Source organism: Rhagoletis pomonella, unplaced genomic scaffold (genome assembly GCF_013731165.1).
Source record: "Rhagoletis pomonella isolate Grant_MI unplaced genomic scaffold, Rhpom_1.0 Rhpom_scaffold_00008, whole genome shotgun sequence".
NCBI lineage: Eukaryota > Metazoa > Arthropoda > Insecta > Diptera > Tephritidae > Rhagoletis > Rhagoletis pomonella.
This window is the reverse complement of record NW_023458562.1, coordinates 25,350,236-25,369,191: the sequence shown is the minus strand read 5'-3', so window position 1 is coordinate 25,369,191 and position 18,956 is coordinate 25,350,236.

Genomic DNA, 18,956 nt, shown 5'->3' with positions numbered 1-18,956 from the left:
AGGGAACACATCTTCAATTATTTTTGGACTAGAGAAATCTCCTGCAGCATATTTATTTGTCCGACAATCACTCCCACATGCCGCGGCCGAGTGCCACAATTCCAGCCAAAACGACGCACAATCGAACGAACTGTGGAGAGCGTTAATAAGTACTTACAATATTTGCTCACAGCAGCAGCAGCAACACGAACGGCAGCAATATGTAATAAGCTGTTGCTATAATTTTATTTTTTTTTTCAGGCAGCCAGCCTTATCACGATGATAGTGGGTGGGTGGATGGCACCGAGTGCTGGAGACGCGCTGATATGGTCGTTGCTTGCCACAAGCTCGCTCTTTTTCTTGTGGTTTTTCCCCCTTTTTTTGAACTTTTAACTCTCTGCAGCTGCTAGTTGTGCGAGATGAATTTTCAGTTCAGTTTCTTTCGAAATGTTCGCAAATACAGACGCTTTAAAATGATAATTGTGCTTTTCAGCGGAAATCTATGTTACGGTACATATACAAAACATGTGCACATGTACATAAATACAAACACTTGTATAATTGTATAATCGCATGTAGGTGGCATATGTATGTATGTAGTGCGTGTATGTAGATAAAGTGCATACCTCCGTGCTTGAGTCTATTCGCCTATAAATGCGTTTATATGTGTGCAACTATGCATTGGTATTTGTGTGTAAAAGTGTATGACATAAAAGGTGAACTTTGCAAAACGGTTGTGAAGAAAAATTTTCCTTTCTGTAGGAATTAAAAATTTTATTAATTTCGATTATTTAATTTCGATTTCGGGGGAAAAATTAATTAACTTTGAACTTAAATTCTGGAAAAAAAATATTATAAAATAATTATAGAGTGTAGTTTAGAAAGCATATTTCAAAAAAAAAAAAGAACAGACAAAATAGTCTAAACAGTGCAGCTATACAGTAAACTATTTATTGAAAACTTATACAATTTTCGTATAATGCTTTTTAGTCAACGATTGTATAGTACTTCTTTAAGAAAAAAAACAAAAACTTAAGCTTCCAAGGCAGTAAATCTTCGAAAGATTAGTTTTAGTTGAAAAATATCGGAGTAAAGAAGTAAAAAAATAGAATAAAAAAGGTTTCCTATTATTAAAAAAGTGACTCATGAAATAATATACCCAGATGCTGCAAAATTAATTAAAAAAAAAAATAAAAAAAATAAAAAATTCAAAAAACGGCATCAAACTCAATAAAATTGTTGAATATGAATTTAAATAATATATTTTACATATTTAGAAATGTATCAAATAGGTAAAAGCTGACAAATATAAACAAAATTATTATTGAAATGAGAAAGCAATGCAATGTTAGAAAACAAATTTTGATTATGATTTCATTAAAAATTATTACATTTTTAAAAATAATAGGGCAATTCATGTAAACGCGTAAATGCCTCGTAACCATGTAAACCTCGTACACTTACTTTTTGTCTAGTTTACTTACGAGGTTTACGCGGTTACATGGCATATACACGTTTCCATGAACACCCATAAAATAAATTGTTTAAAATTTTAATAAAAAAAGTGGAAATAAATTAATATAATAAAAAAAGCCTTTAAAGTTAAAAAAATATTAAAAAATACGCAGTAAAAAAATTCTTAATTAAAGAATAGTAAGTGAATAAGGGAATTCTTAAAGTATGTGAAAGCAATAAAATACTTTCTTACAAGTTTTGACCATTTATTTCTTCTAGATTTACTTTTAATTACTTTTTTCTTACAAAAATATAAGTCAAAGTTTCAAACCTTGAACAACAATGAGCCAAATTTTAATTTTTTATTCAGAATTTCTAGTAAAAGTGAAGTTTTATATAATGTATTATTTATACATAACTAGTGAACCCGCATGCCGTTAATACGCCCAAAATTGTATTTCAAAAACTTAAAAAATATTCCAAATGTTAGTCAGAGTTATAAGAGATCCGAGTGCCCTATTTCATCAAAAACGTGCAGCCGTTTCTGAGTGAAGAGCAGTCTCGCATAGTGCATATTTTTATTTCCATCGAATTTCAAATCACCCTATACAGGCGAAGATCTTAGTTAAAAAAATAAAACTTTATCATAGATCTACAGGCTAAGGCCTCTAATTTATGAAATTCCTTTTCAAAAGTATTCTCAAAACAAAATCTAAATTTTTTTTATCGCAACCCTCCTAAATAAAGGTCAGGAATAAATACATTCATATACTTTTTGAATTAGTTAATTGAAGCTGGTGGCAGCCCTCCTCAACAGTATTTTCAAGCTAAATCATTGTTAATTCCCCTTCGTCGGCCACTGCGATAGATCTTTTAATTAACTGATGAATAAAGTGGAATTTTAATTTTCAAACGTGTGGCAACCCCGCTAAATACTGTTCGGAAAAAAATATCTGGCCCCCTTCAATTGATACCCATATTTTAATAATTCATTTAACTTATAAAATAATTTGAATTTAACCCTTTAAACAGGTGGCAACCCTCTTCCAATACCCCAAAATTATTCTTAGCGTTCAAACTAATGATTCCTTAAGGCTCCTTCGTTTGACATCCATATTTTGAAATTTCGTATAACTTGTGAATAAGTAAACTAAATTCCACAGATTCTTTTCATAGCCACAATTTGTTGAATGTGAGTACAGAAGTTGATATGTATCGATGGAAATTGTTATCCTCCTATTTTCTTTATATAGAACTATATATTTACTTTTTAGGTACATCTATCTACTTTTAGGTAAAGTTTTCCGTAAATTTGGTATAATTTTTTTATTCAATTTTCCATCCCTGTTGGAATATCAGCTGTAAAAGAGGACCAGAAAAAAACAGCTGATTGCTCCGTGTTCATTAAAATACCTCCAAGTCAAAATTAAACATACCTAGCAGGGTATCTGACTCAAATTAATTAATAATTTAATTGGCAATTAATAATTTGATTTTTTTTATAATAAATTGGGTAACAATTAAGGCTTAAATTGGTGAAAAGTTTCTTATTTGCCAATTAGGTGCCTGTTTGAACATAGTCTTACTAATATCGTAATACCATGCGGTATCCTGTAGAAAAAAAGCATGCGACTACGATCCTACTGACTAACTTCTAACTTATAGATGTAGTTCTGTTACAGGTAGTATAAACCTCCAGATATGAAAGTTTATCTTAACTAATTTCCGCGACATTCTAAAAAAGAGTACTGGACTTTTAAATCTCTGAATTCGACGTTTTTTTGACCAGCATGCACTTAGAAACTTCGTCCATTGAGCCAAAAGGAATACCTTTTGTAGAAATAGCTTACTTTCGAAGATAAGGATGCCTGGGAGTATCAGAAGATTATCAGTAGTAGTATCCACCAAATCAGTGAACAGTGTCTTATTCCCTAGCCTGAAAAATGCAATCATCTACACATTGGGTGAAAAGCAGAGACCATAACGATTATAAGAAATAAAATTAAATATTGCGCTATAATTATTACTGAGCAATGGAAAAGTTGTTCTCGGGACAATTATTTTAAAATGTATATTATTTTCGTCATCTCATAATAATTATATGGGACTTTTATTTTTTTTCCTCTCGCGGGACGTTTATTTCAAGACCGAAATTATTTACGTCTTCTCATAACAATTATATGGGATTTTTACATTTTTTCGTCTCCCGGGACGTTTATTTTTAGTACGAAAATGATTTACGCATTTTCATAATAATTATATTGAAGGCAAACCAAGAAGCAGTGTGGGTCCTATTAGCTCTACCTAGGAAGGTTCGGTGCACAAGAATCGGAAGGCATACGCAGTTTCCTCTAAATTAGACATATGCTCCAATCTAGGTAAAGATTTTCATATCATTGTCCCACAATTTTCAGCCTTCAGAGCGCTTTTGAAATCTCGCCCCAAATAAATAAATTTAGGGGTGGTACACGGAGTAATGCATTGATTGTCTCCCCTGGTATTGTAAGGAAAGGCAGAACGAACGTTGCAGGTTAGGAAGCGAGATCAGCAGACAGCTGCGCCATAATCTACTCTGCCAGGCCCCAACTGTGACCTGGGACCCCAGACATGCAAATGTGTAATGCAAAAGTTATATACCTTGTTATTTCAAATAAAAGTTCAATGAGAGATCTAGAAACACTACTATTTACTATGCCTAGGAAAGGTTTATTTCCAAGACGTATTCTTGAATTTTATTAAACATACCCAGTCTTTTGGCTATTCCAGGCAGCCAACGGGACCATGGTAATACTATCCATAGCTTTAAAAATCCAGTATTGAAAGCAGTCGTATGTTCGTCTGTTATACTTTCAGTAAATTTTGTATTTTAACAGAGAGATGTACATTTAAAAAGCCTGTAGTGATCTTCGATATTATTACCAATCTAAGGTCACTTTTTAAAGTTTGGTAAAGATGTTGTTACTGATAATGCCAATCGTACCAAAAATTATCCATTTTATATCAATGAATTTTTTTTTATACATATTGGGGTGGTCTTTAAAAACATCTACGTGCAAAATAAAGACATCCACGAAAATCTATTATATTTTTTTAACTCAATAATTTAAAAAAATTTTGGCTTGAAGTCTGGTAACTTGACATATATTTTATTGAAAAGAAAATCATATAAACCCGCAAAAATATCGCTAGTTAAAGTCAAAATTTTTGAAAATTTTTTCGATTTAAGAAAAAAACAAATTTTTTCAAACCTGAGCCAAAAGCACAATGGTTTTTTCAACCAAGTTAAGGTTTGTTTTTGCCATGGTCGATAAGCCGATTGTAAGAAATGTTATTCAAGTTGAACATTTGAGAACAAATTCGTATTCCAGCAGTACGAATACCGTCAGCGCGATACATAATTTTTATTTTTTTCTGTTTTTGGGTTTTCTTAATTACGAAAAAGTCTCTGTGAAGTGCAGAACCAAATCAAACGACGAAGAAAATTTATTCAAGTTGAACATTTGAAGACACGTATTGTGGAACGATTTTCCGTCATCCCTTGTCAAATTTGGTTTGGAGACAAACCGGTTTCGGCGTTGTGCCATCAGAACGAAAAATGACACTGAAGATGGCACCACGCCGAAACCGGTTTGTCTCCAAACCAAATTTGACAAGGGATGACGGAAAATCGTTCCACAATACATCATACTCCTACCCTGTCGGAAACACAAACAACCAAAAAGAAATTTGAAGACACATTTATAAAGCGGCTGTAGTTGAGTGTGTATAGATGCTTGCTGTTCGTTGCTAATGCCGTCAGAGGTAACACGTTGAAATGATAATAAAAATTTTTGGTTTGTATCTCCGAATTATGAAAAAGCCTCTGTGAAGTGCAGAACATAACCTTATTCAAACGAAAAATAGTTTGGCTAATGTAAACAAAATTTTGGTTAATATTACCAAATAATTGTTGAAAATATCAACCAAGGCATTATTAATATTCACCAAAAATCACGTTGATTCCTTTCCAACTTTGAATTTGGTAACATTAACCAATTAATGGTTGAATTTTTCTCTCAGTGGCAACCCTTTGAATACTCACTTAAATGAATAGCGTTTAACCTACATATTTAGCTTTCAATATTCATTCATATTTAACTACATACGTACATTCCGCCCTTCAAACTCATTAATCAAATCTTCTCATTCCCTTTTTCGAGCGTCTCGAGTGACTACCATCGCATACACAAAAGCAGTTATTATCCTGACAGTGCTAAATATACATGCATATGTTCGTTCGTATGTATTCTGCTGCTGTCAATTGCAAACTTTGTTATCTAGTGTCATTCTTGCTTTTTTACTTCCTATACGAAAAAACTAGAGCAAATAATACAAAAAGTACCAAGAATCATGAGAGCAGAAAAACGCAAGAGAGGGAGAGAGAGAGAGAGAGATAACGGAAGAATGAGGGAACGTCTGACTTTAATTACTTAACGGTAAATTTTTTTCCGCATTTACACATAAGGTTACGGTGTTTATATATGTATGAGAGGCTGGACAATGGAGTATCGCGCTGTCCTACCCTGATTTTACTAAAACACTTCTGCTTATCGACCACTTACTAAAGCTAGTTATCGACGAACAGATACCTCAATATCACACAAATCAAAGCGCCTGCACTTATATGTATGTATGTACAGCTCGCGACAAAAGATAGCACATCAACATTTTTACCAGTTTTGACCACTTTTCTTTTGCTTTTTTGAGGTGCATTAATTTTGTATTAAAGTTCAGTTTCTTATCTAACAATTCTTATCCGAATTTCTAACTTTGTAAATAATTTTTTTTTTTAAATTTACACATTTTTGATCCCAATTCCAAGTATTTTAATTAGAGTTTCTATATTAATTTTTGGGTTCGCAGTTTTATAACTTATCAAAATCTAGTACAATTAAGCGACAGTTTAAAGTTGCTAAAAAATTGCCTTGATTTTTGATGATTTTTTCCATATAAAATATACTTTGTATGGAAGAAAAGGCCGGATACCGTCAACAAAAAAATTATCAAAAATCAATGCGAATTTTTAGCAAATTCAAACTTGCACTATATTATACTAGAATCTAATAAGCTATAAAACTGTATACCAAAAATTATTCTAGAAAATAAAATTAAAATAATTGGTACAAAAAGTTTGTGGAATTTTTATAATTCTTGTACAAAGTCTGAAATTTAGAATTATATGGGAGCTATACTTTTATATAAAAATAATGGATATTAAACAAACAAAAGACAAGTAGTGTTCAAAAAGTGTTCAAAATGCTGAGGGGTTACCGTTTTCTCGCGTGCTGTATGTCAACTTAAGTCCACCATACCCAGTTCAGTCCGTTGTCATCATCAGATGACAAAACATTTTCGAACTTATCGATCCTGTCAAGTCTACAAATTGACTTGTCAGATAGTTTGTGTTTGCGTGTTGGTCATTGCGTTTTGACGCATTCTTGGTACACCTACCCACGTTTTAGTTACTTAACGAAATTACAAATTTATAAATCGTATGTTTTTGTTTTTGTGTGGTGGTAATACGACTGCGAAAGCCACGCAAGAAAGGTTAAATCAAGCGACGTCACAACTAACGAGCTATTGAGGGTGGACATTAAGTAGGAACACACACACGTACTTACATACATATGCATGTATATACTAACTTGCTTGGCAAAATCAGGTTGAAACTCTACATACGCGTATTGCAGAGGAAGGGGTGAGGAGGGGAGGTTGGTGCGCTTGGTTGATTGTGATAAGTTGCTTTGAAAATAGTTTAAAAACTGCTAGGCCAACTTTTGTGGGAGTTAACTGTGAAGGTTGCGCTTTGAAATGTCTGTTGGGGAGAGCACAAACAATGCTTGATGCTTTTTATCGCGTTTGGGATACTTTAGTATTGTAAAACAGTAATGGATGTACACAGGTTTGGGCTGACGATAGTTCTCGTGAAGGCAGTAATTACTTATGTATGTATATATATATATATGTGTACTTTTAAATTAAGGGTTGCTTCGATTTCGGTAGTGATGGGGAGTTAATAGCGGGATTTTGAATTGAATATGAGTAGTGCAGTTACTATTTTTTTTTTTTATTCTAAGAAAATAGCAATGATACTAATGCATTACACATATGTATTTATATACGTACGTACCTACGCGAGGGTACATCCTTTTTCGAAGGTACTGCCGCCTTTCATACTTAATTCTTTCGTAAACAGATGTCCACGAATATGTGTATGCCTTTATAGCGCTCGTAGCGCCAATAGACCGGAATACGGCTAAAGGATTTTCTCGCGGAGATCGGTGCTAAATATTGGCAGGAACCAATAGCTTTTCTGTTGGGTGCATGAAAAGCTAGTTCGAGTTCAGCTAAGGCTACAATTCTTACCTTAGTTACAGGATCTGTTGTTTGGTATTGAGAGGGAGGGCAGGCACTTCCTAGCAAAGTACATAGGTACACGGAGAAAAATATTATCCACAGAAACAGGAATATTGTCTTAATGGAAAGTTGCTATTTAGGCTAAGGGGTAAAAAAGACGAAAAAATTAAGAAATTCCCATTGAGATTTGCTTATTCATTTTATTGTGAAAATTGTTTTTGATTTTACTAAAAAGATTATCTTTTAAAAAATATAGAGACAGCCAGATTGCATTTTTGAGTTAATTGAAAAGTATTTAGTTCTTCCTAATTTTATGAGATGTCTTCTTGAATTCATTTTAAATTCATCTCATTAAATATAATAGTATATTAATGAAATTCCTCCAAATGTGCCATACAAATATGATCTTTTTGTATAAATAAAGAATAAAGACAGATTATAAAGCAAGTAATTTTAATTGAAAAACAAAACCTACTTCAATTCTTATATAAAAATTTAGGATTACCGTTAACTTCTTCATGATCCAATAATCGGATTTAAACCAAATTATTATAGGACCCCCTGTGAGGTAACACCTTTCCTTTTGAAAAAAGAATTATAGAATTTGGTACGCTTAGATACATTTATTTCAATTATATTTTGATTCAATTTTAACCCAAATTAATTAAACGTTTATAATTATGCATGTACAGGGAAAGTTCAAGCATTATACAGAGGATATAATAACTGCAAGTTCTACTAGAAATCAGATGTTGACCGGTATCCAGAGTACGCAAACGTGGAGACCGGGGTCCGTGGACATATCTGCATTGGGTATTGTTTTTTGGTCGGTTTTGTAAAATCTATGACTTAGACTTTCACCAAAATATGTCAGAAAAATATTAAGACTTGCGTGACCTGGAGCCATTTGAAAATACTTCCGAAAATTGAGCAGCATTTTTTTCTAATTTTTCTATAAAAATACCGTCCAAGCTTTGAAACCAATACCATTTAAATCACAGTTTTTTACTATATAAAAAATGTACGAAAATTCAACGAATTTTCATCAAATTTTAAACTTTTTAATTTGAATCTTAAGAACATTTTTGGGTACACAATTTTAAATGGCTAAAAATCCCGTTGATTTTTGAGATTTTTTTTCTTTTTGGTGGCGGATTTTTGCAATTTTTTATATAAGCATGAATTTCTTATGAAATAAAATGCAGGATACTGTTAGCAATAAAATTGCAATATATCATCGCCAATTTTGTAAATTGCACTTGTTAAAAAAAAAAAAACGAAATTCTCAAAAATTAACGCAATTTTTTAGCCGGTTGAAACTTGCACTTCATCAGACTAAAATTTAACGGGCTATAAAATTGCATACCCCAAAGCGTTGAAATTTTGATGAAAATTCGTTTAATTTTCCTAAAATTTGTATAAAGTTTGAAACTGTGATTTATATGGTTTTGGTTAAATCTTGAACGTTGTTTTTATAGAAAAATAACAAAAACAAATTTTGAATTTTGAAAAAGATTACCAATATTTAAAAAAAAAATCAACACATGGTCATTTGTTTGAGTCACTGTAGGTATGTCGCGCAACTTTTTTTTCGTGAGGCACCCTAATGCACACACATGCTTGGGCGTAAGCTGCTATTAGGTTATGATAATAAAGGCAACATGATAATGTGGGTCTGAAGAGGTGCGCTAAGATGAGTTGTATCGCGAATACCACCTAGAATATGCAAGTTTCTTCCCGACAATTCTCTTATACCTATCCAACCACAATACACCAGATGTATAGCCAAAAATATCCCCAAAGTTAAAGTCTTTAGACAGATTGCACAATTGGAATCAAAACTCATTGAGCTTTGTTCAACTGTTTCGGTAAGCCACTAAACCTACATATGTACGCAGATAAATCGTAAGCAAATAGTAGTTAGTATATCTTCTTCTAAATTGATCTTTTTTCAATTATATAAATAAAAAAAAATTTATTTTATTTCGAATAGAAAAAGTTCCTCTTTTACCCTCTTTAATAATTTTGGCAAACAATCAAAAAACCCATTCCAGACAAGCAGAGCCAATCTGCTCGTAAAATAAACTAAATTCTGCCACCAAAGCTTATTGAAATAAAAAAAAAAACTTTAAAACAACCTTTCACGCGTTGTCTTCATACAATTTTTGCGTAGGCGTATGCAAACGCCTGACGTCGTCAGCGTGCGTTGATTTTTACTGTTTTCAGTTGTTGTTGTTACTGCCACAGCGCACGTTACTAGCATACATATTCGTACATATCCGTTTTGTCTGGCTTGCGAAGGACAACGAAATGATAGTATGTAATAATAAAGCCAGTGGGGATTGCAAATTCATTACATTCAGCACATTTTTTCTTGCATGTTTCTACTAAGTATTTTTTCCTTTTGCTTTTCCAATATTTTGGTTCTTTTTTTTTGCTTTTTCAACTACATTCTACTACTTTGCATAATTATTTCTGCTGTTTCGGAAGTCACTACACTACGATTCCGCTTACAAGAAAGGTTGTTGTTATGGAAAGAGATTGTGCAAGAGGTTGGGGTGATGAGTTGATTCGGGTAGACAGGCACTGCTGACTTTATCTACTTATTTGTCTATTTAAGGGCAGGTTTTCACATTTATGCAAATTTGTAGTAGCGTTTAGGTTTGAGACGACCATCTTATTTTACGTTTTCTTCTTGTTTATCTTGCAGTTGTGCCATTTTCTTCCTCTCCTTTATTGTTCATTGAAAAATAACTTGTTTACCGGATCCATTGAGCTATGCTCGCTCGTCCTTTAAAGCTTTTGTATCGGCGGCATTAACTGAATCTTGATTTTCTTTCAACTGAATGACTGTCCATATTATTAAGTATTTCGTACAATTTTCCCTATGCTTACAAATGCTGGCGTAGCGTTGTTGTGGAGTTTGGAAGTATTAGGAGGCAATTTAGATTAATATTAAAACAAAGTATATATTTGTATATAGGCTGAACTGCTTAAGTGGAAGTTGGGTGACAATTTTGCAGGTTGTATACACGTTCACCTCCTCTTCTACTTCCCCCATTGCTTGATGAATCGGAGAAAATGTATTCATTCTCAAAATATCTAACAGAAAAATGCGCCTTTTCTGCTTACCGAGTGGTAGACAAAAACAATTGTAGGGATAGCTAGGTCCTCTTCAAACTTCCGTGTATCCTAGATGAATCTGCAAAAATTGTTCCGAGATCAAGGATATTGCTTTTCTATTCTCAAAGCACCCAGCGCAACATTTTCTTTCTAGCCAATTTCAAAAAAAAAAAAAAAATTTATATTATACTGCATTGTTCTCCTCCTCCAGATGCTTTTATGTATGCAGTAGTCATAAGTTGACCCCATGAGTTATAGAAGTTCATTTGATAAGTTACTCTTGGATAAAACGACTTCATTGTCGGCAAAGAAAGAAGTTTCTAAGTCTGTCAGAGCGGCAACTCTTATTTCATACAGGAATCTTGACTGGGAACTTCCTCCGATAGATCGCATGCGGTATGTCTTCTTATTTTATATTTACATAGCTCTAGATTTTTATGTCGGCAGCCATTTGGAGGAGTATTTATGGAGTGGAATCATCTCAATATTTTCTCCTTACAAACCTGGACTCTCGTCAGGCGAAACACCCTAAGGGATGCTCCTTCATTCCAAAACTTATAAACAGCACCAGAATTTACAAAAAATTATCGTAAAGTGTCAGTTATTCGGGGCTGCCACAGGAATCTTACTTAATCTTATTTAGCTACCGATGCTACCCAAATTAAAATTATGTTCGTCCAAGGTCGTAGATATGAACTAGTATTTAAAATATAGGAGAGATATTTCTCTGAGCTATTTACATTATGTTGAAGAATAGGAACAAATTTCGTATACAAATTTATTAATATAACATAGCATCACATAACAGCACAGCATAACATAACATAGCATAACACAACATAGCATAGCATAATGTAGCATAGTATAACATAGCATGGCATATCACAACAAAACATAACATAACATGGTGTAGCATAACATCACATAACATAACAAAACATCGATATTAAAGCATAAATAAAATTTAAATGAAGTGAAACAAAATGAAATAAAATTAAAAAATATAATAACGCTAAATTTTACAATGTAAAGCTTACAGCTTTTTATTATCAGCAAAACTCATATTTCAAACCCAATAATTCCTAGTAATAAAAACGACGAATACCTACAAAATTAACAATCAAGTAAACAAAAAAAAAAAATAATGCAAAAAGAGAAGAAATAAAAACAAATGAGTGGGCGTGTAGCGAAATGTTAAAGTATAATAAAAGATAATCAAATCAGTGTACAAACTAATGACAAAGCTTAGCCGCGGGCAATTCAAAGCAACTACATACTTAATATATGCGTATACTTGCTTAAACACATACATTTCTATTTACTTACATTAAGGTGCTTCAGCGCAAAAGGTGGTTGTTTTGCAAGCAAGTCATAAATATTGTTTATGACAGGACTTTTGTGAAATTTTTGGGTTTCTTGAGGGTGACGGCGCTGAGGCACCTTAGTGTTGTTAAATTCCTTTATATCAGCAGGCAGTTGAAAAACATGAAAAATAAAAATTTTCTTTTAAAACTGAGTTAAAAAAAAGTAATCTTAATTAATAACAAACTGGAGCAGTGCTGTACAAAGCCAAAACTAAGCAGCACAGAAACACAGCAACAATACAATAGTAGAATGTACCTCGAATAAAGGTCACAATATTTCAAGGATTTCAACTGAACTCAAATTATAAGTTATAAAATGAACTTGTGATGGCTAATCGTTGTGAAAAGTACGCACGCACTTGGAGCTAGACTTAATCCATTAACAAGGTAAGCGTTTTTGACAGCTGTTTCTTTAGTTTTCTTTACTTTTTCTCACAAGTATGTACCAAGTTTTAATGCTGTTGAATTTTTTATTGCGTTTACTTTCCAATTTGCGTTGCAATGATTTAAGTTGCTTAATCTCCGCTTAGGGGTTGAAATAGTGAAAATGTGCATACTTTTATCCTAAGGCAATTAATTGGCAAGGTCGAAACTGGTAAATTTCGCGGAAGTGGTTTTTATTTATGAAAAATTTTTTCAGGTGTTTTCTATATACAAATGTACATTTTTTTTTTAGTTTAATTTAGTGAATTTTTAAACTTTCGTCAGTCAATGATCTCAATATTTTTAAAGTTTATTCAATAATTTTTTCGTTATGGTTTTTATTTAATTTGAATTTAATTATTTTTATTTCTCATTTTGAAAATTTTTAAAAAAATTATTTTTTTATTATTTAATTTTTTAAATCACCAAAATTTAAAAATATTGTATTCTTGCACTTGATTTGAACTTATTTCATTTATATTTTATTTTATCGGTTTTGAAATTTTGAAATTTTTTTTAGTGCATCGTGCTGTTTCCTAGGTAAAAACATTATCAGCTGATTGGCGAAAAGTTTCTACAGCTGAGATTACCTGTTTTTTGAAACTTGCTGTTATCTGTTAGAATTTATTTCATTTCTATTACACTTGCTTCCAATTCTATTGAAATTCATTCAAAATACACTAACACACCGAACCAAAAACAAACCTACAGCCTGCCATAAAATACGGTAGGAAGAAGAATTGCGTTACTTATAGAACTGTACCATGATATCATCTCATACGCTTGTAGAACGTAGCACCCAAATTCATAAAAAATAAAGAAGACTTTAACTGCTTTATAAATAGAAAATTTGTATGAAAATGTCACTTTATACAGCTCTTTAAATCTATTTTATTTTTTATGAATAGGGCATTAAATTTATAAATTACAAAACTTCTTGTAGTTTTCAAACAAATAATTTTGATAACTCCAGAATATTTTTATTTTATTTTTGTTCATTTTAATAAAGCCTGACCGCATTTTTATCATACTTTTGTCTTATAAAACCGCTGTATCACATTTCGGAAAATTCTGTTCATGATTTAATATTTTCATTCTGAGGAATAATTTTTATATATTTGTAATTTCTAAATTATAGAATTTTTTACTCCTTTTTTATTTATTCCAGTTTATTTAACTAGAATTTTTTAGTTTTTAAATCTCTGAACATTTATCTTCATAACCTTCTAAATTTAAATTATTATTTTTTTGTTCCTTTTATTTGATTTGATGTTGTTTTATTTTTGTATTTTAAAATTTTAAAATTTTTTATGGCATATCTCATACGCTTGTAGAACCGAAAGCAAATGTAAAATTATAAGTTGCCAAATTTTCTGCATTTTTCAAACAAATGATTTTGACAGTTCTTGAATATTTTTATTTTTCTGTGTTTACTTGAATTCTAAACAAATTTCTATCAGTTTGCAAAATAATTGCAAATCTAAATACTTTCGTCTACCATGTAATAAAAGCTACATACATACATACATACATATGTACATCTGTACAAGGTCTTAAAAATTTGCATTTATGCAATGAATAAAAGACAAAAAAACAGTCAGTGCTACTGTTATTTAACACATATATCTACCTTCGACATGGCGTATGAGTGACATAAAAATATGCGCCACATGCTGTGCTATAAAATGTCACTCATACGCCATGTACCGCCTGAGCCTGTTCCGAACAGTCAAACAGACAAAGCAACTCAGACATTGCACAAATAACTAAAAATGCATGTAAGTAAAAGCGTGTAAAGTAATCAAAAACGTACAAACAGCCATTACATATGTACATACATACATATATTTACACACATAAATATTAACATTGACATAAATATGTATGTACATATATGCCAATATGCAAATACATATATTTACTCGTAAGCCATGCTATGGATCAGTCCAACAATGTTACGGCAGCCACATTAATGCTCACCATTTGCATTCAACTTTTGAATTTGTAAAATCTTGTTGAACTTTGACTTTGAATGACAGACTGTCTGACTACAAGCTGACTGTGGAATGGAGCAATGTTCGAACAATTTACACTGAAACATTTACAGAGATAATACTCGTATACTTATATTAACAGACACATACATATGTATGTATGTATGCAGGTACATATTGCTAAAACTCATCAAAAAACGTTAATAAATATGAAAATCTCTACTCATCAGTTTTCTTTTTGTTTATTAATTAAAATACTTCCCAGAAAAATCTCTACCGTCATATACATACATACATATGTATGTATTGTGGTTAGCATTCCTGTGGTTCTTGTTGTTGCTTCAAGTAACCCTATCATATATGCCACTGAATTGAGTACATACAAATATATGCATTATTGATTATTACTTTGTTAATGCTGCTACATTTTACATACATACATACAGTTGCTGCTTTAATAAGTAGAGGATTTTAGTCCAGCCGGTGGGTGCATCGATCAGGTCTCAGTTTCTTCATATTTTATCGTCTATTTGGCGATAAATGACGCAAATCTTTGAATCCTTTCCAATAAGCGCATATACGGTTACTCCCAAATTGAGCGTACGGCTCTTTCTTGTTAATATTCGCAATGTTTTACATGCTAAAATTTTGTTTTAAAATATAGCTTATGGTTTAGCAAATCCCATTTAAATCCACGAATAATACTGTGTACAAAAATTAAGAAAAATCTGCAAAGTTTCAGCAAAATCGCGAACTTTTTAATATGAATTTCTAAAAAGAATTTAGGTATGCAGTTTTATTGCTCATTTTCAGATATCTAAAAATTCGCGTTGATTTTTGAAAATTTTTTGCTGGCTGTCCTACGCATTTTTTTCATAAAAAAATGCTGAATCTTTTTTAGGTGTAAAAAAATGCGTAGGACAAAAAATTTTCAGATTTTTTTTTATATGAGCAAAAAAAATTCTCAAATTCCTTAGTCGCTGTCTTCGTCTTCATATTCGTTTTTGTATTCCACTTTGTCCTTGTTTCTCTTTTCAACTTCTTATTCGTCTTCGTTAATACGAGTAATCTCTTCGCATTCGTATTCGTATTTATGTTTCTCTTCGTATTCGTCTTTGTATCTGTATTCGTATTTGCCTTTGTATTCGTATTTGCATATGTTTCTCTTCGTATTCGTCTTTGTATCTGTATTCGTATTTGCCTTTGTATTCGTATTGGCCTTAGTATTCGTATTTGCCTTCGAATTCGGTTTCGTATTCGTCATCATATCCGTTTTCGTATACGAATTCGTCTTTATATTCGTGTTTGTCTCGGATTCGCATTCGTCGACGTCGTCGAATGCGTCTCTGTAATTGTATTCGTATTCGTATCCGTATTCGGTTGGTCCTCATATTGGTTTTCTAATTTGCTTTCATCTTCATATTTATCTTCATATTCGTGTTAGTCCTCGTATTCGTCGTGGTCTTCGTAATCGTCTTCATCTTCGTATACGCCCTGCTGCTCGTTTCCAATCTTCGTCTACGTATTCGGGTTCGTATTCGTATTCGTCGTCGTGTTCATCTTCGTACTCGTATTCAACTTATACGTCTTCGAAGCAAAGCATCTAGTTCCGGTTGAGTCTTTTATTTAGTTTATTAAGATACTGCAATCGCCGCAAAGTTTTCAAATAGTTATGAAGTCGAAATTCTTTACACTTTAACCTTCAGCACAAACTACCTGGCAATAATTTACAAAATCTCAAGAGATGGATTATACGTACCTACATACCACATAGCATACGCAAGCACAAGTCTCTTAGAGTCTAAGAATGACGAACAGTTTAAAAGCGCATAAAAAATGAAATGAAAACTGCGTAAAAAATTTTGCAAGCATCGCTATAAAATTGTATGTATTTATACACGTCATAAAGAAAAGCTGCAGTTAAAGCCAACCACATACCACACAAAAAATGGTATAAAAAATTGCGTAATTTCAGTTGTATAAAAAATAGCTAAAAAGCTGTGGTACCTTGTAACTGCCCTATGCTTTGCTTCCGCGGCTTTGCCTCCTTCTGACCGGACCGTTTGTATTTATTTTCGCTTTTTGCACTTTAACTCATTTTAAGCTTATATTTTACTACTTTTCAACTAGACCATAGACTATATACATATATACATAATATGTGTGTAAATTTATATGTACTTATAAACCAGATTTCCGAAGATTTAAGAGGTTTCGCGGTCACGCACTTTTTTGTTTACTTACTTGGTTGCTCTTTACTTTTTCGCTTTTTTTATGATTAATTTTGCTGTAATAGAAAAAGTTTTAAGCAGCGAAAGCTGCGGTGTGCTGAAAATGATAACAACTTTAAATTGGGTATTTTTATGTATCAAGAACTGCATTAAATTGTGCATATACTTGAGTAGTTGATTTTTTTTTACTAATTACAAATAAAAACTGAGAAATCCGCTCTTAGCTTGCCCCAAAGTTATTACTGCACTACCAAAAATGGTGTATTTTTTAATTGCTTAATAGGCATTCACTAGAAAGGATATGGCTTATTGGTTCGCTGGTTGGTACTTTACGACACTCAGATTTTGGTGCTGAAACTGTAGTTGGGCGATTTTGAACAATAAACTATGGACTTGTTAAAATATGCAAGTCCTTTGCAGCTAAGCACTAATGCTCGTGAGATCAAATTTCAAAAAAGAGGACGTGCAGTGCTCTCATAAGTATTTGCATTGATTTTTTTACGACATTCGAAAATTTTTTCATGGTAAATTTTTTCGTAAATTGTTTAAAAATGTAGCTCATTCTACAATAAAAACCATGTAAATCAAAATTTCAAACTTTTTTTTTAACTTTTTCATCAGATTTTATTTATTTTTTTTTTAATCAAATTGTGGGCCATTAAACTTTAGCAGAAAAAATGCAAGTTTTAAGTAGCCGAAAAGTTCGGTTGGTTTTTGATATTGTTTTGTTTTTTTTTGCTGAAAATACACAATGTATTTTCTACCTTACAGAAAATTCATTGTATGGAAGAAAATGCTTAGGACCAATGCTCGACCCTATTAAGCTGGCATTACAGGGTACTATTTTATATATATATAAGGACAATTTGAAAGTTAGGGGGGCTCGAGCACCCCCCTGCCCCTACCTGGCTACGCCCATGTAAATATCTGTTTTATTACCGAATATTATTCATCCACAGCTATGGTCCCATAAAAATCGAGATTTGGCCAACAAATTCATGCCTATGGGCATTTAGCGAGTAAATTTTAAAAAAAATTGTTGTTTTCGAATTTAGCCAATATTTTTTCCGAATATGGTTAGGTTAGGTTAGGTTGAAGTGGCTGCTAGGCCCAGAGGGCGCCAGCACACTTAGGCCCGATCAGGGCCCATTGTGATACCACATGGATCCAAAGAAAACCCCTATTCCTTAAACCAGTTTGTGGAGTCTGCAAACCTTAGCAACTGCCGTATTCCAAACTTAGCAGTCGCGCTTAGATCGTCTAGAAGACCTATACCTAGGAATTTCTGTCTTTTCCTGCCCAGTGCTGGGCAATCGCAGAGTAAGTGCCTTATTGATTCAGGCTCTTCTTCGTCATGGCAGCTCCTGCAGTAGTCGTTGTGACTAACCCCGAGGCGTTCTGCGTGCCTTCCTATCAAAATATGTCCTGTGAGCAGACCAATGGCCAGTGACATATCGCCTTTATTGAGAGTGAGAATTTCTCTCGATCTCCGTACATCCCATTTTGGCCATGTAAGCTTCGTTGTATTACAGTTTTCAGTGCGCTCCCATCTGGAGGCCGCTTCTTCAAGGAAGTTCTCCCTTAGTAAGAGCTTGCAGGAAGCGAGTGGCATACCCACCCTCTTCCAGGCTGGTGAAAGTGGAGAGGAAGTACCCGCCCTTGCAAGCTCGTCTGCCTTCTCATTTCCTGGTATGTCACTGTGCCCCGGTACCCATACCAGGTGCAAAGCGAACTGCTCTGCCATCACGTTAAGTGATTTGCGGCAGTTGGCAACTGTTTCCGAATTTACAGTGACAGAGTCAAGCGCCATAAGGGCCGCCTGGCTGTCTGAGTATATATATATTTCCGCAGTGGCGATAACAGCTAGTTTTAGGCTGTCAACGGCTTCTTGTATGGCTGCCAATTCGGCTTGAAAGACACTACAGTGGTCAGGTAGTCGGAATGATCTTTTTATTCCCAATTTCTCCGAGTAGACGCCTCCTCCTACCCTA